The following is a 22,895-nucleotide window of genomic DNA, read 5'->3' on the forward strand; positions in this document are numbered from 1 at the left end:
ATGAGTTAAATTCTAAGCCAGTGATGATGATCCCATGCTCGTTGCTAACGCTGGTTTAAGGGCAGACAGGTGACCCATCTCTAGCCAGTGAGACATGTGCGGAGTCTGCTTTGGAGGTTCTGGTTTGGAGGTTCAGCTTCCCTGCCACTATAAAGAAGAAAGAAGAATGGCTGGAACTCTTTCTACTTCTGGACAATACTGCAGCCACCCTGAAATGTGGAGAGGGGCAAGTCTAAAGGCAAACACACTGAAGATGGTGGAAAAGCGAGAGGGCTTACTGATGACACTGTAGAGCTGCCAAAGTCAGCTAGTCCTGAAATCTATCATAGAAATATCTATTATGATAAAAAAGAGTCTATCACAGAAATACAACAAAATGCCTTGCAGTTAAACTGATTTAGTGTTGGAGTGTTCTGTCTTCAGAGTAAAGGATAGAGCAAAAACTTCTCTTTACCAGGCTTCCCTGGCAGTGCAGTGGTTAAGAATCTGCCTGCCAATGCAGGGTACACGGGTTTGAGTCCTGGTCCGGGAAGATCCCACACACCACACAGCACCTAAGCCCGTGCGCCACAACTACTAAGCCTGTGCTCTAGAGCCCGCATGCCACAACTACTGAAGCCCGTGCGCCTAGAGCCCGTGCTCTGCAACAAGAGAAGCCACCACAATGAGAAGCCTGCATACCGCAACAAAGAGTAGCCCCCGCTCTCCGCAACTAGAGAAAGCCCACGCACAGCAACAAAGACCCAACGCAGCCGAAAATAAATAAATAAAATAAATAAATTTATTTAAAAAAACCTTTCTCTTTACCCAGAATACCCAAATTGGACAGTTAATTATGAAAGAGTTGGCTAACAAATGGAATCATTAAAACCATATAAACATTATTTTATTTTTAAGCAAACATATAAATATACATCCATTCACCAATCTTTTGATGTAAGACCAAGGCATTTTCTTTGTGTATGGGACTCTGCTGACTGGTATTACAAACGTTGTTTCATATATAAACCACCTCCATAATGCATTGTTATACTTTTCTAGTTTTGGTTTCTTTAATGTAGGTGAATAAAGATACTTGCTAAGCAATCTGAATGCAAAATCCTTAGAGTTTTTATAATTTTTTTCACAATAGTTTACAGTAGTCTCCCCTATACCAAATTTAAAAGCAATCTGTTGATTCATTCTCAAGTTTTTCCAAAGCATTAAAATTTATTTTCTTAGAAATATCATTTTGCTCATATTTAACTACAATATTAAGTAAAATTTGCACAAACATACACATAGCTGACAGAAGATAAACATAAAATTCAACTGGAAGAAGCACACGTGCACAGGCTATTTAAGTAGCCACTAGCTGCTACTACAACTCAGCACACTGTGAACAGTAGTCACAATGCTTTGCAGAGAAAATGGAAGCTGGATTAATCAAGAAATTTGGTGAAATGAAGGTCAATTAAGAAAACTTGTAAATGTGTATCTTATCAGGCATATAACTTGCAAATATTTTCTCCCATTCTGTAAGTTGTATCTTCACTTTCTCAATAATGTCCTTTAAGAGACAATTTTTTTTTTAATTTTTATGAAGTCTAATTTATTTTCTCCTTTTGTTGCTCATGCTTTTTGTGTCAAATCTAAAAAGCCATTGCAAAACCCAAGATCATGAAGATTTACCCCTGTGGCTTTTTCTAGTAAGTTTATAGTTTTAACTCTTATCCTTAGGTCCTATCCCTTTGAGTTAATTTTTGTAGACTAAGCTCAATATTTATTCTTTGCATGTGGTTACCCAGTTGTCTCAGCATCACTTGTTGAAGAGACTTTTCTTTCCCCTTAAATGGTCTTTTGACCCTTGTTGAAAATCAGTTGGCCAGAGATGTTTGGGTTTATTTCTGGTTCTTCAACTCTATTCCATCAGTCTATACTCCTATCCTTATGTCAGTACCACACTGTTTTGATTACTGTGGCTTTGTAGTAACTTTTAAAATCAGAACGTATAAGTCCTCAAACTTTGTTCTTCTTTTCCAAAATTGTTATAACTAATCAGGGCCTCTTGCAATTCTACATGAAATTGAGGATTGGCTTTTCCATTTCTGGGGTGGGGGTTGGGGAAGCCACTAGAAATTGAATAGGTATTGCATTGAATCTGTAAATCACTTTGGGAAATAACCATTTTAACAATATTAAGTCTTCCAATCAATGAACACAGATGTCTATCCATTTACTTAGGTCTTGTTTAATTTCATTCAGCAGTATTTTGTAGTTTTCAGTGTATAAGTCTTTCACATCCTTAAATGTATTCCTAGATATTTTATTTCTCTGGATGCTTTCTTAATTTTCTTTTAGGATTGTTCATTACTAGTATATAGAAACACAGCTGATTTTTTGTGCTTTAATCTTGTACCCTGCAACTCTGCTGAATTTGTTTAATTAGCTCTAGTAGTTTTTGTGTGTATGCATTCTTTGGGATTTTTAACATACAGAATTATGTCATCTGCAAATAGATATAGTTTTACTTCTTCCTTTCCAATTTAGATGCCTTTCATTTCTCTTCCTAGCCTAATTGCTCTGGATAGGACTTTCAGTACAATGTTGTATAGTGATGGTGGAAGCGGACATCCTTGTTTTGTTCCTGATCTTGGAGAGAAAGCTTGCAGTCTTTTACCACTGAGTATGTATGTTAGTTATGTTATAAATGCCTTTTGTCATGTTAAGGAAGCTCCCTTCTACTCCTCGTCTTCTGAGTCTTTTTGCTATGAAGGGTGTTGAATTTTATCAAATGTTCTTTCAGCATCTACTGAGATGATCATGTGGATTTTTGACCGTTTGTTCTATTAATGTGGTATATTAAATTGATTTTCTTAGTGGTTACCATAGAGATTACAGTTAATATCCAAAGTTTATAACAAACTAGTTTGAAATGATACCAACTTAGCTTCAACAGCATGCATTAAATCTGTTCCTATCCAGCTCTGTACCCCCATTTTAGGTTGTTTTTGTCACACATTACATTTTATACATCATGTGCCCATTAACATAGATTTATAATTATTGTTTTAGACATTTGTCTTTTAAATCATATAGGAAAGACAGAAGAATTACAAACCAAAATTACAATGATACTGGTTTTATATTTATCTATATAAATAGATATATTTATCTATTTAGTGAGAATTTATTTCAGTGATCTTTATTTCTTCATATGGCTTTGAGTTACCATCTAGTGTCCTTTTGTTTCAGCCTGAAGGACTCTCTTTAGCATTTGTTGCAAGGCAGGTCTTAGCAATGAACTCGTTTAGCTTTCATTTATCTGAGAATGTCTTAATTTCCCGTTCTTTTTTTTTTTTTTTTTTGCGGTATGCGGGCCTCTCACTGTTGTGGCCTCTCCCGTTGCGGAGCACAGGCTCCGGATGCGCAGGCTCAGCAGCCATGGCTCACGGGCCCAGCCGCTCCGCGGCATGTGGGATCCTCCCGGACCGGGGCACAAACCCGTGTCCCCTGCATCGGCAGGCGGACTCCCAACCACTGCGCCACCAGGGAAGCCCATTCCCGTTCATTTTTGAAGGACAGTTTTGCCAACACAGAAGTCTTGGTTGACAATTCTTTTCTTTCAGCACTTTAAATATATCATCCCACTGCCTTCTGGCCTCCATGGTCTTGATGAGAAATGGGCAGTTCATCTTACTGAGAAGCCCTTGTATATGACAAGTTGATTCTCTCTTGCTACTTACAAAGTTCTCTCTTTGGCTGTCAACAGTTTTATTATAATGCGTCTAGGTGTGAATGTCTTTGGGTTTATCTTACTTTGAGGCTCTTAGACTTCTTGGATGTGTATATTGATGTTTTCCATAAAATTTGGAAAATTACAGACTTATTTCTTCAAATAATCTTTCTGCCCCTTTCTTTCTCTCTTATCCTTCTGGGACTCCCATATTGCATATATTGCTAAGCTTGATGGATTCTATAGGTCTCTTAGGCTCTGCTCCTTTTTCTTCATTCTTTTTGCTTTGTACTCCTCAGACTGGGTAACTTCAATTTTCCTATCTTTCCATTTGTTGATTCTTTCTTCTGCCTGCTCAAATCTCCTGTTGAAGCCCCTTAGTTTTTCACTTGTTTGCTTGTTTTTAATTTCAGCTATTGTAACTTTCAGCTCCAGAATTTCTATTTGGTTCCTTTTTACAATTCCTATCTCTATATTGATACCCCCTACTTGATCATACACTATTCTCCTGATTACCTTTTGTTGTTTATTCATGGTTTCCTTTAGCTCTTTCAGCATATTTAAGGGAGCTAATGTACAGTCTTTGTCTACTAAGTCTAATGTCTGGGCTTCCTCACGGATGGCTCCTACCAATTTCTTCTTTATCAATGGGTCAGACTTTCCTGTTTCTTTGTACGTTTTGTAACTTTTTTTTTTTGAGAACTGAACATTCTGATAAGGGTTTCATATTCAGAGAATATAAAGAACCCCTACACTTCAACAACAAAATAAACAACCCAATTTTGTAAAATGGGCAAAGAATGTTGAATAGACATTTCTTCAAAGTAGGTATTCAATTGGCTAACAAGCATGTGGAAAACATGTCCAGCATCATTGGTTATCAAGGAAATACAAATGGAAACCACAGTGAGATACCACTCTCTACCCACTAGGATGGTTATAATAAAAATAAATAAATAAATTACAAAAAAGAAGGAAAATAAGATCTGGAGAAATAGGAATCCTCATATATTCCACCAGAAATGTTAAATGATATAGCCACTGTGAAAAAACCTTGTGGTTCTTCAAAAAGTTATACATGGAATTACCATATAACCCAGCAATTTCACTATTAGGTATATACCCAAAAGAACTGAAAACAAATAAATACTTGTTCACAAATCTTTATAGCAGCATGATTCCCAATAGCCAAAAGCTAACAATCTAAATGACTATCAACAGATCAAAGGATGAACAAATTGTGCTATGTACATACAATGGATGATTATTCAACCATGAGAAGGAATGAAGTACTGATAATTTGAATGCACTTCAAAAACATTTTGCTAAGTAAAAGAAACAAGACACAAAAAGTTACTTGTTGTATGGTTTTTATGTGAAATAGGCAGAAGAGGCAAATCCACAACAGAAAGCAGATTTATGGTTGCCAGCGGAAGGGGAGAAGAGGGGAATGGGGAGTGATTACTTAATGGGTATGAGGTTTTCTGGAGTGATAAAAAATTTTTTGAAACTATAAAGAGATGGTAATTGCCCACATTGTGAATATTCTAAATGCCACTGAATTGTACATTTTAAAATGGTTAACTGCATGTTGTGTGAATTTCACCTCAATTTAAAAAAGAAAATAACTTCTGTGGCTTAAATTATGCCTCTAAATCAACCCTAAGTCTCAGAGCTTCAACTTCACTGCTTTATCTCCTGGAAGAATCACTTCTACTAAATTGTATTCCTAGTACTTGGCATCATGTACTTGGCATCCTGTACTTGGCTTGAACTGAGAGGCATTACAAGTATCAGCCAAATGAAAACTATTACTGTAGCTATCACACGGCTGTTGTTGAAAGCAGGCTGATTTCCCTGTCACCCAGTGCCCACTTCACAAGGACCCATAGGAGTAATTCCTCTCAGGCCTCACTTCCTAAAAAGGTTCCTGGATAAACAGTATCTTTTTAAACCTTAAAGACGCTGCGTAACTTGAAATGATTGCACTGAGTTGTTTAGGGGAACCTGTTCCACTCACACCACCTTTTCCCAAATCTCCAGAGTGGGCAGCAAGTCTTTAGACCTTCTCAAGTACTTGAGCTGGGAGAAGAAGAGAGAAATAAGAAAAAGTAAACAAAACGAAGTCACACTGATGGCAGAAGACTTCAGTAAAGGTCTTAAAACCCCTGCAGCTGAGGTCTGCAAACACCATGAACCCAGACCCCAACTCCAGCTTCATGGAGGCTCAGCCTCCCCCAGGAGACCTGCTCTTAGATCAGTGTGATGTTTCAACTTGTGGCTGCCCTTAATTTGAGCCTGAAGCTCAGATGCAAATTTATGGTCCACATTCAATAACAGGGGCAGGCAAACCTTGTTAACACATTTCTGCAGCCTTTAATTTATTGCATGCCTTTATTTTCACCTTCACAATTTTATCTTTCTTTTTTTACCTGTATTTCTATTAACCACTCAATCTTTTTTTAGGACAAGATGGAATATAAATAACAGGAAAATAAAAGTGTGTGTCACGTTACCAATCTGTATGGAAAATAAACAACCTGCCTACAAATATAACTGCCATCCACCTCTGTGCAGTGATGAGGTGACCCACCATTCAGGTAATAATATTTAAGATAAATTCTTTACCTTTCATTACAGAATTATCAGCTCAGTTTTCAATCAATGATTTGAAATTATGGCACTTGTAAAAAACCTTAATTTAAAGTTATCTACTGTCCAGTCCCTTTCTTAGACCAGGGAAAATTACTAATACTTGAGAGGACAAGTCTCTGGTGCAACTGTTTCCTCCACTTTATCATATATTTTCATCCTTGTAATAATGGTTCAAATATATGTATATACATATATATGTGTGTGTGTGTGTGTGTCTGTGTGTATATATATATATATGTTTTATTGTCAGTTTCAAATCCATTTTGAAAATAAGCAAAGTTAACCAAAGAATGAAAATGAAAGAATAACTCAATAGTCAGTGCTTCCTTCCTTTCTCCCCTTCCACCTTCCTTCACCATTAGAAGCCCAATGTATACAGTTTTTATCAGTGGGCACAATCCTCTCTACTAGTACCTTGAAAACTGTACAACAGTGCTTATGAACAAAAAAGAATACGATAGATTAAACACTTCTAAGTAACACATGAGTCAAAGAAGAAATCTCAAGAGAAAATTTAAAATACTAAATGAAAATAAAAACAGAACTTAACAAAATTTGTGAGATGCAGAGAAAGCAGTGCTTAGAGAAAAATTTACAGCATTGAATGCACATATTAGAAAAGAAGAAAGATCTAAAATCAGTAATACAAGCTTCCACCTTAGGAAACTAGAAAAAGAAGAGCAACTTAAATCCAAAGTAAGTAGAAGGAAAAAAATAATAAAAATTAGAGTAAAAATCAATGAAATTGAAAACAAAAAATCAATAGACAAAAATCAATGAAACCAAAAGCTGTCTTTGAAAATATCTCTAAAATTGAGGAACTCTTAGCCAGATTAAGAAAAAAAGACAGAAGACACAAATTATTAATATTAGAAATGAAAAAGCGGTCATCACTACTGATCCCATGGACATTAAAAGGATAATAAAGGAATATTACGGAGAACTCTAGGCCCACAGATTTGATAACCTAGGTAAAAGGGACCAATATCTTGAAAGACACAATCTACCAAAACTCATACAAGGAAAAATAGATCAATGGCCTATATCCATTAAAGAAATTGAATCAATAATTAAGTACCTTCCAAAACACAAACACCAGGCCCAGATGGGTTCACTGGTAGATTCTACCAAACATTTAAGGAGGAAATTATACCAACTCTCTATACTCTCTTCCAGAAGACAGAAGCAGAGAGAATATTTCCTAACTTGTTCTATGAGGCCAGCACTACCCTAATATTAAAACCAGACAAAGACATTGTAAGAAAGGAAAGCTATAGCCCAATATCTCTCATGAACATAGACACAAAAATCCTAAACAAAATATTAGGAAATCAAATCCAACAATGTATAAAAAAGCATGTGGTACAGAAGGCCTGGGTTTGAGCTTCAGGTTGTCACATACTATTTAGTGGCCTTGGACAAGTCACTAAAACTTACTTTATCATAATTGACACCTGCCTACCTACTGTATAGTACTGAAGAAATCAAATAAGAAAAAAATCTGCAGAAGCACATCAAATTACATTGTTACTCCAAACTAGGAAGCACTAATTTAATGAATCACAGCAATGATACCCTGAGCGACAAGAGTCAAGAGTGGGAGTTACTGAAATCAAAGCCACAGGTTTAATCTTGGATGGGCTTCAAATTCCCACTGGTATTCATGGCAACAGACTGTAGCTCCAAGTCTAAGTAGCCACCTCCAGGATGCACAAACAACCACCAGGACCAACACACGCTCCCAAGAAAATGACTTGAAGATGCAGATCCTGCAGACAGTGGCAGGACACCACATCTCTCAGGCACCACCTAAGTGCATGACAACACTGCCATCCTATGTTTCTGTAGAGGCTGCATTTATTTTCCACTAAGTGTTCTGGCAGACTGCTTTACCGGAACCTATTACACAGCCACCAATTTATTCGAAAAGGGGAGAAAATAGACACACACACAAAAAATTCATTACCCCCAGGATATGTCACAGTTAATGGTAATTAATCAAACTTTTTTCCCTTCGTGTAGAAAACCAGCCACATAAATAACCATATCAGGGATCAATGGAGCATCTGTTTCATCCCTTAAAAAAGCTACTGGCAGAATGCTGCTCAGATTTTCTGGTATGCTTAAAGAAAACTATTTTCAGACAAAGGAGCTATACTTTTATTTGGAAAAAGAAATCCATAATCTCTTTCCTAAATGTGTTTTCTATGCCATAATTACATTCTTTTATATATGTGTACACACACATTAACACAGGTGACTTGATCAGAAACGCACATATAAAAAATTTAGGTTAGTGCCAATAAAATAGGAAGATAAGGCTTTAGGAATTTCCTTTGACATTTTAGTAAAGCAAATTTCATTTGGAAATGTTTCTGTACATCTAAATAGCATAACTATACTTATAAAAATGTCTAATCTCCCGAACTCATATCTATTGAACAAAATGAAGGAAAACTGCCCCTTATTTGGCCAAATAAATGGCCAAATTATTCTGCCAACTAACCTAAATTTGGGTGTTTGTTTTGCCTTTAGTACTGCTAGTATCACCAAAATTCAAACTCCATGTATTCTGCTGTCCTCTCCAAAACCAAACCCCATAGGGAGCTTCGTCCTCATGCTCCTCAGCAAATTGTTTTCACAGTGAAACGTATTTAACCAGGTGCCATTTTAACCAACATCCCTGATAGGTACCCGGGCAACAGCAGCCCTTTTCAGTGCCTCGGCAACTTCTGTCAGCTAAAAATACCTTAAACATAAAGGGATATGCTAGTGTGGCTATGGTGGGTAACCTATTTGAAAAATATATAATTTAACACTGCTGGCTATTTCATTTATCCTTCTCTGATTTAAGGTATTTCAAAGAATTAGACTTTTCTTTCTGGAAATGTCTGAACATATTTCCTTGAATTCCCTAAAAATATATTTGGCTAGATTAGGTCATTAACTCCAAGAAAAATAAACACTATTATTAATAGCTATGGCTTGGAGAGCAGTTACAGTGTGGCCTGAACTATTTTAACAAATTCATACACTTGCCTTTTAGCTTCTTACTTTGAAGATTGCAAGGTTTCATATTTTAATGAAGATTCTAACAGGTAGAAAAATATTGGGGAGTCACAGGAATGTAAGGTACAGCACAGGGAATATAGTCAATAATATTGTAATAACTCTGTATGTGACAGATGGTAACTAGACTTATCCTGGTGACCATTCCATAATATATAAAAATATCGAACCACTATGTTGTACACCTGAAACTAACATTGCATGTCAATTATAATTCAATTTAAAAAATATTAGGGAGGAAGGGAGGTTGATAATGAAATCCCCCTATACAGAGTCAATCTTATTTCACTCTTAAGGATACCCAGGGAACAGAGCCAGTACCAAACACAAGGGAAGGGGACTGCTGCAGAGTCATTTGCAGAGGTGGTCCCTGAATTCATACACGTACCAAATGTTACCAAATATTATTTTAGCTCAGGGTTTCTCAACCTCTACACTACGGATATTGTTAAAGAAAAAATATTCTGACACTTGCTAAACCAGTAAGGAAGATTTTATTCAGGATTATCGCAATGGCTGTCGACTGTTGCAATAGGGGAGAGCGATCAGGTTCAACTCTAAACACTGCAAAGACAGCTGGGAACTTATACTAACAATCAGAGTGAGGGGGTCAAGAGATGGAAAATTACTAAGACAAGACATCAAGGGTAGGGGGATTCTTACCAAACTGACCTAACAGGAGTCTTGCTGAACACAGGCCAGGGTGATCAGACATCAAGGGTGGGGGATAAGGAATTTGATCAGATAACAAGGGTGATCTGGTATGGAAAGCTAGCGGTGCTGGGGTTCACTAAACTGACTCAGCAGAATCTTGCTAAAACTGGGCTAGGCAGGCCAAAGACAGGATGGGGGCCAAGGCTGAGTGAGGCCTAAACAAGAAGGCTTGGAGGCGCCCAACTAAAGTTTGGGAAGGAAAGAGTCTTTGTCAACATCTTGGATCAGTTAAATCTTTGTCTTGAGAGGCCATTCTGTGCATCTGAGGATGTTTAGCAGTATCTCTGGCCTCTACCTACTGATTGCCAGTAGCACCTCCAACCCCCTCCACCCCCTCCCGCCCCCAGGTTGTGACAATCAAAAATGTCTTGAGACATTGAAACCACTGCTTTAGACCAAGGATTAGCAAACTTTTTCTGTAAAGGGCCAGACAGTAAATATTTTCGGCTTCGAAGAATACATATACATATTCTTCTTTGTCTTTTTTCAACCATTTAAAAATATATAAACGATTCTTAGCTGGTAGATCATAAAAAAATGCAGCAGGCCAGATTTGGTCCTTGGTTGCCAAGCTCCACCTCAGACTACCACTTTCCAAGTAGATATAGACAGTATACATATACTATTATATTCAACAAAATACAGATTTACTTAAACTATGATTTGGGTCTTGGTAACTTTCTATCAATATTATTTTCTCAAAGGAGGAAGAACAGAATTAGAGGCAAAATCTTGTGGCAGTCCACATTTTTTTTTTTTTTTTTTTTTTGCGGTATGCGGGCCTCTCACTGTTGTGGCCTCTCCCATCGTGGAGCACAGGCTCCGGACGCGCAGGCTCAGCGGCCATGGCTCACGGGCCCACCCGCTCCGCCGCATGTGGGATCTTCCCGGACCAGGGCACGAACCCATGTCCCCTGCATCGGCAGGCGGACTCTCAACCACTGCGCCACCAGGGAAGCCCCACGTATGTTTTTACATTAGAAAAGTAAGCGAATTCACAATAGCCTGGGGAAAACTGCTCCCGCAAATCTGCCCTTTCTGCTCTAAACACAGCCCAAACCTTGCATTTCCATCCCTTGGTCTTCAGATCCCCAACTACATAGCGTTGATTTAGGAGTTTGTTTTAGTTGGTGTTTTTTAACTGATACTACTTTGGTTTCTGTTTAACATGTTTTTTCATACTCTCTCTCTTCATCTAACATTCTGGAATGCATCTCTAAAATTAATCTATCCCAGGCTACAGAGTCTACGAATATGAAGTAGGTCACTGGAACACCTTATCTTGCTTAAGGGTCAGTTACATTAACCCCCATGTGCCACAATCCTCTCAGCTTTTGCCTCTAGAAACAAATATGTCCTCATATATTAACAGGATTACCCTGGAAATGATGACATGCTAAAAATGACCCTAGGACTATCTAAAGGTTATACTACAATCCAGCTACTGAATGTGAGAATTTAAGCTATGTGGTACTCTTGTTTTTAACAGTTACAACAAATACAACTGAGAAGAAAAAAAAGACCCAGAACCTTGTATATTTCAATTCACTAGATTCCATTAGGCAAGGTCTAAATTACTAGGAAAAATGGAGAAAATATCTCTGAACAAATGCAGTAAAACATGTCTAACCTCATAGGATATATCTGCCATGTGCTTATTCTTCTTTGATAAAACATCAACATTAAAATGTCTCCTTTGGGGGCTTCCCTGGTGGCGCAGTGGTTGAGAGTCCGCCTGCCGATGCAGGGGACACGGGTTCGTGCCCCGGTCCAGGAAGGTCCCACATGCCGTGGAGCGGCCGGGCCCGTGAGCCATGGCCGCTGAGCCTGCGCGTCCAGAGCCTGTGCTCCGCAACCAGAGAGGAGAGGCCACAACGGTAAGAGTCCCGCGTACCGCAAAAAAAAAAAAAAAAAAAAAAAGTCTCCTTTGGGAGCTCCCTGGCAGTCCAATGGTTAGAACTTGGTGCTTTCACTGCAGGGGGCATGGGTTCAATCCCTGGCGGGGAACTAACATCCAACAAGCTGAGTGGTGTGGCCAAAAAAATTTTTTTTTAATTCTCCTTTGATGCTGACACTGTAACTAGCAAAGCAGAAGCTTACCATATTCTTTTTTTTTTTTGGCCACACTGCACAGTTTTCAGGATCTTAGTTCCCCGACCAGGGATCGAATCCGTGCCATCAGCAGTGAAAGCGTGGAATCCTGACCACTGGACCGCAGGGGAATTCCCAGAAGGCATATTCTTTATTTTTGAATTAATTTATTTTCAAATCATAAAAACAATATATAGCCATTGCGGTATATAGAGCCATTGCAATATATAACCAACAATATAGAGAGAGAGAAAATATAAAGATAGTAAAAATCACTCAAAGCACCACCACGAGACAAACTATTTTTAAAGCTTTAATATATTTCTTCCTAGTCTTTTTTCTATACTTTCTAATAATTTCATAAATCTTACTAAGTCGGAAGCATAATTATGTGTGTTTATACACACACTTGGCAAAAGGTTTCAACAAATAAGAGATCTATATTTTTAATGTCTTTCGCTCATTCTTTTATAAATCTATCACAAAAACCCAGAAATCTAGAGACTTCCCTGGTGGTCCAGTGGTTAAGAATCCGCACTTCCATTACAGGGGGCGTGGGTTCGATCCCTGGTGGGGGAAATAAGATCCCACATGCTACGTGGCATGGCCAGAAAATAAATAAATAAAAGTAAAATAAAATAAAAACAGAAATCTAAACAAAGTTATGTAAAAATGTACTGAGTCTTTCATTGAAGATTATTTCTAAGAGTGAAAAACGGGTACAAGCAAAGTGTTCAATAATAAGAGAAGGATTAAATACATATGGGACATCCCTATAATGGAATGAAGGACAACTATTAAAATTGGATTTTTTTTAAGAATTTAATGACTTGAAATTAAATCTTGATTCCTTCTCCTTCCATTTAATTTTACATCCTGAGCATTTTCCCCAGTCATTAAATTCTAAAAATAATCTAATTTATAAAATTTAGATTTTAGATTTCTTAATATCATTGCCAATGTTCTAGCAATTTATACTCGTACCAGCAGATTCTAGGGTACATCTCAATGAGCCTTTAAGAAGGTATACTCTTAAATCAACAAGTGCAAATACCTTGAAAATGTATTTCAATAATGATTCATGAAAGTAATTATTTAGATTTTTTAGATGCTTGTAATTAAATCTCCTAAAACATCCAAAAAAGTTGCTAATTTTATGTAAAGTGGCTAGAAACAAAAAGCGGTAAGACTCCTTTCAAATCCACATTTTATATATATACATTTCTTTAAGTGCTGACATACTGTTCTGCAAATTACTTACTAAAACTGCCTGTGACCACTTAAGAGGAAATCATCCTAAGCTGTGTAGCAGCTTCTAGTTACCACTCAAAAAGAAGCAACCGAAACAGACAATTAAAACAAAGTTTGGTGAGTCATATGGTAAGGAAAGAATGGCATGCTATGACATCATATAAGAAGAAGCATTTAACCCAACCTGTTGGTTGGAAGGCAAATGGATCAGACAAGCCTTTCCAGGTGAAATGAAATCTAAGCTGAGTCCTGAATATGGAGATGAAGGTGTTAGCCAGGCAAATGGGGCAGTGAGGGAAGAGTACTCCAGGAAGAGGGAAGAGCGTATGCAAAGGCCCAGAGGAAGTAGAGAGAATGTGACATATTACAGGGGGTGCAAGTCGTTTACTACGGCTGGAGCACAGAACTGGAGTGGGAGAGCACTCTTCTTAGGGCCTCCAAAATTACAGAGGCCCTCCCTCTCTGGCCAGACTAGACTCCGGACTTTTTTGTATTGTTCTTTTATTAAAATAAATAGAAACTAAGGACCAAAAGAGGCAGAGACTCTTCCCAGTTCTCTTCCTTGTGGCGAGATTCTTCAAATGGTGGAATTGTCCTGTTCCTCCAAATTGGTGGGGCTTGCTCAACAATGAAGTAGATAATAGGGGGTTTGCCCAACACTGGAGGACCAGTCGAGGAGGGTGAGTCTGGCAGATGCAGGCAAGTGTCATGATGAGATTTACTGCTAGGAAGAATAACACTCTGGCAGTAATATAAAGAAATGGATGGAAAGAGGACACCGTTATAACAGCGGGGGCAAACAATGAAGGAGGTCCGGACGAGAATACCTACGATGGAATGCAGAGAAATGGAAGTGTGCTTTGAAGAGAGACTAAGTAGGTGGACTGGAGAGGACTGAGCAGATGTCCAGGTAAAGGGGAAGAGTAATCCTAGATGTCTAGCTTGGGCTACTGAGAAAGGAAGGCAGCAGAGCACAATGATTAAGATTCCTCGCTCTGGGGCTTCCCTGGTGGCGCAGTGGTTGAGAGTCCGCCTGCTGATGCAGGGGACACGGGTTCGTGCCCCGGTCCGGGAAGATCCCACATGCCGCGGAGCGGCTGGGCCCGTGAGCCATGGCTGCTGAGCCTGCACGTCCGGAGCCCATGCTCCGCAACGGGAGAGGCCACAACAGTGAGAGGCCCGCGTACCGCAAAAAAAAAAAGAAAAAACAAAAAGATTCCTCGCTCTGGGATTCCATCTCTACCAGATAATGGTTTTGTGACCTTGGGAAAGTTACTTCAACTCCATTTGCTTCAGTTTCTGCATCTGTATAGTGGGAATAACAGTAAAGTCTATCTCAAAGGATTTTGTGAGGAGTTACATGGAAGTTCTCAGAACAGGACCTGGCATGTAGAAGATGCTGGGTAAGTATTAGTCATGTAAAGGGTGATGGTGATGCCATTCGCCAAGATGGAGAACACGAGAGGAAGTGCAGATTCCAGGGGAGAAGAATGATGAGTTCAAGCTCGGATATGTTAACCTAATCTGCCTGCAGGACATCCAGGAGGCAGCCGATGACATGGGGCTACAGCTCCGAGGAGAGTTGTGAGTGTCAGATGCTACTTTATAAAGGGTGGTGCTAAGAAGACATCTGAGCAAGGACCTGGCAGACAGGAAGAAGCAGGTCCCAAGGGGACAGCACCTAGTGAGATGTGGAGAAAAGAACTCGGGCAGTCCCTAGGGAACACCGACATTCAAAGGATAGACAGAGGGAAACAGACTGGGAAGGAGCAGTCACAGAGACAAGAGGAAGACTCACAAAAAATAATTCTAATAAAGTTGTACCGTAAAAACTAAAGAAACAAAAACATGAATGACATTGAGATAAGGGCGACATACCACAGTGCACAGGGAATCAGCTTAGAGATTGGAAATCAAGGGTAGGGACAAAAAGATCTCAATAAAAAATAGTATTCCCTAAGAACCAGCATTTACAGTTTACTAATTTTTTTTTTATAAATTACCTAGAAGAACCACATAGTGAAATCTCCAAGTTTATAAGACGCAGAGAGCTCTTTTAGCGAGCGGACTGCCTTACCAATGAGGATAAGCCTGCGAAAAATCTCCTACAGTAATCTGAGTAGCCAAGAAAGAATCACATTTTTCAAGGAAAGAAAGCAGAACATAATGGCTTCACTGAAAAATAATGCAAACTGCATTTTGAAAATAAAGTTCTGGCCCCGAAGCCTTCAGTTACTGAACACAAAAAAGCCACTTTAAATCACATCACTTTGGGGCTTAGAGGAAACAGACATAGTCATTGGTCCAGATCGTAGATATGGGAACTATTCTGGAAATCTTGCTGAAAAGCAGATAACTGAGTCATCCAAGACCACTGAGTCAGAATCTCAGGGTACGAGGTTAGGAAAAATGTACCACTTTCTGACAATTTTTAAACAAGCTTACCAGACAATTCACGTGCACACCAACATTTGGGAAACCCTGATCTGCCTGAGCAGGAGACCAAGGGCTAAAGAAAATGAATGGCTTGGACAACAGCACACAGCTAACGAGAGCATCTAGAGCAGTTCTCAAACTCTAAAACGCATCAGAATCATCCAGAGAGCTTGTTTAATACAAATTTTTGAGCTCTACTCTCAGCGTTTCTGATTCAGCCCAAGAATTCACATTTCTAACAAGTGTCCAGGTGAGGCTGCTGCTGCTCACCTGGGGACCACACTTTGCAAACCTCTGGTCTGGACCAGTCATTAGAGACTCTTCTCTGAGTACATCAACTCAATGCAGCCTGTACCCTTAAAGAAAAGGCAGGGTATTTCAGGAATGAGGCTGAAAGTGAAATAGAAAAACATGACAAAATATAAATTTCATACATGTATTCTAAGCCCTTCTGGTCAATTGGAAGAGTCATAGAAAGCTGGAAAAGACCCAGACTAAGCTAGAGTGAAATTATAAGGGTCAGGGAACATGAGAAGAGACCAAAATGACTGAATAAATAAAAAGACTAAATTCACAAAACAAGGTAGAGACAGGTCATGATTTTAAAATCCGTAAAATTATGAAAAGGTATGTGCAGAATGAACAAATTTCAGAATGACAGCATTAAGCAGCTGGTTTGATTATTTGACTGTGAGAAGTCGTTTTTAAGTCTCTTTTTTGTGTTATTTACTCAGAACATCCCAAAACAGTCTTGAGGCTAAATTTTAACTCAAAACAACTTTTGAAAATGGTTTCCCACTGGTCCCACACAAAGCCAGGGAAGCCACGGAGAAACATTCCTCACTCACCACCTCAATTCTGTATGACTCAGACATTCTGGTATTACATTAGAAAGAACAGCATTCCAAGGCTACTCTAACTGCTCCTCTTTTCTCATATAGACAGCCCTTAGCCCTGAAACACTACATTCAAATACAGAATTCTCTCAACAGCTCAGAATATCTGTAATTGCCTCTGTCTACCTGCTATTTGTCTCACTGTTCTGAGAACACATCCAAAATCCGTAACGATGAATTCCACTGACAGCATCTCCTCAGGACTGTCATGCACATATTACATCATATTGTCTTCACCTCTTTTCAAACCCATTTTCCACTTGTGGTTCTTACTGTGCTACCTCTAGTATCCGCTGTCATTTCCTCCAAAGAAATACACCTAAGTGTTAGATCCTTTCGTTATCCATTTTACTCCTACATCCAGCTAAGCTCTCCCTCTACCTTCTAAGTATCCTTGCCCAGGCTTTCCTCTTGGTTACATATATTTGCTTTTGTACTCTCCCCACCCAACTCCCAACACCCTCCTGTCTTCCCCAAAATAACTTGACTTCCAAAGGCACAATATCTGGTTTTTGACCTTTTCAAAGCCAGTGTAAATATCATTCTGTCAACACATATACTGCTATTTAGAGCTAAGAGGCAAAAACAGGATCTAAGTAACTTCTGCTACCCAGACAGGTGAATGGTTCAAGCTGGCTTAGGTTTTTCCCAGGATTCATTACAGGCTATTCTTCATCATAAGAATGTCGATTCTGCTTCTGGCCTTGAAACTAAAGCTTCCTAAGACATTAGAGGATCTCTCATTGGCCAAGCCCTATAAAAGGACACAGACACAAACAGACAGACACACAGACACACACACACACCCCTACCTGAAGACCAAAACTCAGAGTTTACCATCATCAAATTCCAAATATAAGTCATTGCCCACCAAATAACTAACATAAAACTTAAACACAGGCTCTATGCTTACCTACAATTATTAAATCTCAGTCTAAGGTGAGCTTCAAATCTATGCAATACTGTTTTGTTTCTGAAATATATTCTTAATGAGAAGCAAGAGACTTTATGGGAATTGCTACATAGATCCAACAGTGACATTATGACTGTCTGTTTGTCCTTTCCTTATCCTAAACTGTCTTTAAAAATACAAACTTCACTGCAATAAGTAGTGTTGGGAAAACCAGATATGCACATGCAAAGGAATGAATTTGGACCTTTACTCTACACCATATACAAAAAGTAACTCAAAATGAATCAAAGACCTAAAATAAGACTTAAAACTATGAAACTCTTAGAAGAAAACATAGGGGAAATGCTTCATGATACTAGACTTGGTAATGATTTCCTGCATAAGACACCAAAAGCATAGACAACAAAAGTGAAAACAGACAAATTGGACTACATCAAAATTTAAAACTTCTGTGCATCAAAGGACATAATTAACAGAGTAAAAGGGCAGCCTACAGAATGGGAGGAAATATTTGTAAACCATATATCTGATAAAGGGTTAATATCCAGAATATGTAAAGAACTCCTACAACTCAACAACAAAAAGATAAATGATCCAATTAGAACATGGGCAAAGGACACTGACTAAACATTTTTCCAAAGAAGATATGCTAACAAGCATATGAAAAGATGTTTAACATTACTAATCATTATGGAAATGCAAATCAAAACCATGAGATATCAGGATGGCTACTATCAAAAAACAAAACAAAACGAAAAACAGTGTTGGTAAGGATATGGAGAAACTGGAATGCTTGTGTACTATTGGTAGGAATACAAAATGGTGTAGCTGCTGTGGAAAACATTATGGTGGTTCTTCAAAAAATTAAAAATAGAATTACCATATGATCCAGCTATTCCACTTCTAGATATATACCCAAAATAGCTGAAAGCAGGAATTCAAACAAATATTTATATACCCATGTACAAGTAGCATTATTCATAATAGCCAAAAGGTTGAAGCAACCCAAATGTCCATCAATGAATGAATGGATGCATGAAATGTGGTGTGTATGTGTATTTATGTGTATGTGTATGTGTGTGCATGCGTGTGGGTATAATGGAATATTATTCAGCCTTAAAAAGGAAGGAAATTCTAACACATTCTACAACATGGATGAACCCTGAGGACATTACTCTAAGTGAAATAAGCCTGTCACAGGAAGACAAACACTGTATGAATCCACTTCCATGAGGTATCTAGAAGAGTTAAATTCATAGAGACAGAAAGTAGAATGGTGGTTGCCAGGCGCTGGGGGAGGGAAGAATGGGGAGTTGTTTAATAGGTAGAGAATTTCAGTTTTGCAAGATGAAAACATTCTGGAAATTGGTTGCACAATAATGTGAATATACTTAACAATACTGGAACTATACACTTAAAAATGGTTAAAATGGTAAATTTTGTGTTGTGTATTTTAACACAATTTTTTAAGTATAAACTTAATGAAATATTTTCTTGCAATAGACTTAACTTATAAATCTATAGTCACATTTTTATCTTACATAAAGTGTATTATCTCTTAATATTAACATGCACAGAATGCTATAATATTATATATGTCTTTGAAAGTAAAGGTATAATCTGTAGAATTGTAAATATCTAAAAAATAACACATTTTATAAACAAAGCTTACATTCTGTAAAATTAATAACTTTATAGGAAGGGTTACTAAAGAATGCACATGATAATGAAAATAACATGGCATCAAAGTCTAGTACTTGATGTTAATACTCCATTTCATGTAGGGTATTCAAAGAGCTTCATAAAATCTCAGAGCTCTATAAAGAAAGGATTTCACCTGTCTGAACCATAAATTGCACAGCAAAGCTTTCATCACAATGTTTACTGAAAAATGCTTGACTGGATGCTAGAGTAGCATAGCACAGACTCCAGGGGCCTCTAATACCTACCTTTGGTGCTCCAAGGACAATGGTGCTTCAAGGACAAAGGAGGACTCTGCCTGAAAAAGTTTCAATGTCACACCCCCTACCTGACTCTTAATCGCCCTCCCCACCAAGTTGCGGTGGTTACGAAATTCCTGAGCCCACCTGGGCGACGGGACCTGTCCCAAATAAGGAAAGGCATCTGCCCTGTCCCACTCCCACCCTATAGAAGGAAGGTATATGTGCCTCAACCAATCAGTAAACGAAATTTTCACCTTGGACCGTTCTTTTATTTTCTGCCTATAAAAACTGATCAATAGCACATGTTTGGGCTCGACTCTCCCAGACTACTAGGAAGTCAGCCCGCTGTTCTGGCAGTGACCCTTCTCTCTAATAAATTCTATCTTCTTTACATTCTGCCTTGTGTCTGGAAATTCTTTTCCAACCCGCGTTCGGACCACGACACTACCCCGTTACTCTTTACCCTCCATCTGAATAAGATATCTGACGTACGACTTACTGGCAAATTAAGAAGATATTTCATAAAGATATTTCAAAAAACTTAGTATTCAGCATCTAGAGGTTAAAAAACAGATTTATCTATTTGCATCCAATGAAAAATATATCCATTTTGAATTTAGACATAAAGTTCAAAGTATAGCTTTATTCAGTTACATTCTTAATTTGATCTAATAATAAGCTATTTGAGAACATAACCCTGTGTCACAACAGTATACTAAAAGTACTGGCACTGTTTTATTCAAAGCAAAAATTAAGGTGATTACAACACCTTTAAAACCAAAAATACAAAGATTAGGTACAACTATGCTTTTATTGCATTGGGGGTATCAATCTTGGGTGGTATTTACTTGTAAAACGCAGATTCCCAAACCCTTCCCCCTAGCACTCTGATTCAGATTCTGACACACTAGATGGTGGCCTACTAATTTGTATTTTCAATGTGCTTTTTAACAAGCACTCTAACAAGGCTTTGAGAAACAATGCAAAACACACCTCTAATAAGATGCTAATTACAGTGCCTTAGAGGTATACCTTATGAGGAAGTTAAATATCATCTTATTCAACCTGATAAACACAGGAATCCTTTCTACAATACTGACAGATAGACTGATTGATCAATTTTAATAAGAAAGAATACCAACATTTATATACAAATAAATAGCATATGCTTCTCTGTAAAATACAAGTCTAATCACTTATTTTAACAAGACTACCATTGCTTGAAACTTAGAGTCACCTCTTTCGAGAATTAACTTTCAATACAGTGTATAAGCCTTCAAACACATATACAATTATAAAAAGAGAAACTGGTTTCATTACGTTATTGCTCCTGATCAAAATTAGAACTCCCCAGATTCCGTAGTTCTGAAGACATTTAGATTACTTCCCAAATACACCCTCACAGGGTTGAGATTTGCCACCACAGAAAATAGGATGTTTAGATACATGTTTATGTATGGCCAAGTCGCTTTGCTGTGCACCTGAAACTATCACAACATTGTTAATCGGCTATACTCCAATGTAGTTTAAAAAGAAAGAAAATAGGGGCTTCCCTGGTGGCACAGTGGTTAAGAATCCGCCTGCCAATGCAGCAGACACGGGTTCGAGCCCTGGTCCGGGAAGATCCCACATGCCGCGGGGCAACTAAGCCCATGCGCCACAACTACTGAGCCCGCGTGCCTAGAGCCCCTGCTCCACAACAAGAGAAGCCACCGCAATGAGAAGCCCGTGCACCACAACGAAGAGTAGTCCCCACTCACCGCAACTAGAGAAAGCCCGTGTGCAGCAACGAAGACCCAACACAGCCAAAAATTAATTATTATTTTTTTTTAAAAAGAAAGAAAATAGGATGTTTAAAAGAATGCTACCAGAAGATCAAGATGCAGTTCCCAAAGAAAAAATGTTTAAATGTTTTGAGAAGAGGAGAGAGTGTAGCCTCTCAGAAACACTGCTTTGAACAAGATAATGTTCACCTCTGTGGACAGGCAATGTTGCCTGCCATTCCAGTAAACAAAGAATGTTGCTGCCATTCTAGTAAACAAGGACCAAGCCATCAGCTGCTGCAGCATCCCACCCCACCACCACTGATGGTACGCCCTGAGGGGAATTCAGGATAGAGAAAAACAGGAAGCATTTTGTGCTTTGGATACTGGCCCTAGATAGTTAAGATGCATATCTAAGGAATAATTTCATTCAGCCCAGATTCTTACATCTCCCCATACACAGAAAAGCATTAAAATCATTAACTTGCAATGTCTGTTTTTGTGATTAGCAGTTATCTTTTGATGTTCAACTACATTTTTGTTCCAGCCCAATACGCCTATGCATCCTGGCTCCTCCCTAAACTCTCTGGAGCAGCTCCTCAGAGGTATCTGAGAGGCTGTCTCCTGGCCTATAGTCCTCAGTAAGGTCCCCGAATAAAATTTAACTCGAAACTTCCAGGTTGTGCATTTTTCTCCTGTCAACACTTGGATGTGTAAATTCAAGTAGGCTTACTTTTTTTTAAGTTTATTACTGAACATTACGGAACACATCTCAATAGTAATAAGAAAAGACGACATTACCTGTGAGTGCTCTCTTCACGAGCCTTCTGCTAGGTTGCGTTTGCTCACTTCACTCTATCAGAGGGGTAGAAAAGATTTCTCCAACACTTGGCACTGCTGGCAACGCCCAGAAGAAGACTTCCAAAATCTACAGAAAGGAATTAAAAAAAAAAAAGCCCCAGAATCATTGATACACCACAAAAAAAACCCAATCTAAATTTCTCCAGTTTTTCTCCCCCATATTTACCACCATTTGTTGTGCACTGAGTGGGTTCTCCTCAGTTTGCACTTATTATTAAAAAAAAGTTATAAACAAGGGACCTCCCTGGTAGTCCAGCGGTTGAGGGTCCGCACTCCCAGTGGCAGGGGGCGTGGGGGAGTGGGGAGGTGGCAGGGTTTGACCCCTGGTCGGGGAGCTGGATCCCGGGTGCCCCAGCTAGGAGCCTGCATGCCACAACTAAAGATCCCGCATGCTACAATGAGGATCCCGCAAGGGGCAACGAAGATCCTGCGTGCCACAGCTGAGACCCAGCACAGCCAGACCAATAAATAAATAAATATATATTTTTTATATTTTTTAAGTTATATGCAAAAATCAAATCTTTACTTAGAATTCTGAATGCTAGCCAGAAATGAAAGACTCCTACTGGGTAGCAGAAAGTAGAGAAG

The 22,895-nt window shown here is 38.6% G+C and overlaps 1 protein-coding gene across 1 annotated transcript in view; it reads right to left on the minus strand.

The window, feature by feature from the left end:
- Positions 1-22,895, minus strand: part of FHIP1A (FHF complex subunit HOOK interacting protein 1A) — a 270,091-nt gene that overhangs the window by 169,261 nt on the left and 77,935 nt on the right. Inside the window, exon 2 of the mRNA XM_079919280.1 lies at positions 22,248-22,374. The gene's annotated coding sequence lies outside the window, so the exon portion shown is untranslated. The remainder of the gene's footprint in view (positions 1-22,247; positions 22,375-22,895) is intronic.

This window comes from Stenella coeruleoalba (genome assembly GCF_951394435.1).
Source record: "Stenella coeruleoalba genome assembly, chromosome: 4".
Lineage (NCBI taxonomy): Eukaryota > Metazoa > Chordata > Mammalia > Artiodactyla > Delphinidae > Stenella > Stenella coeruleoalba.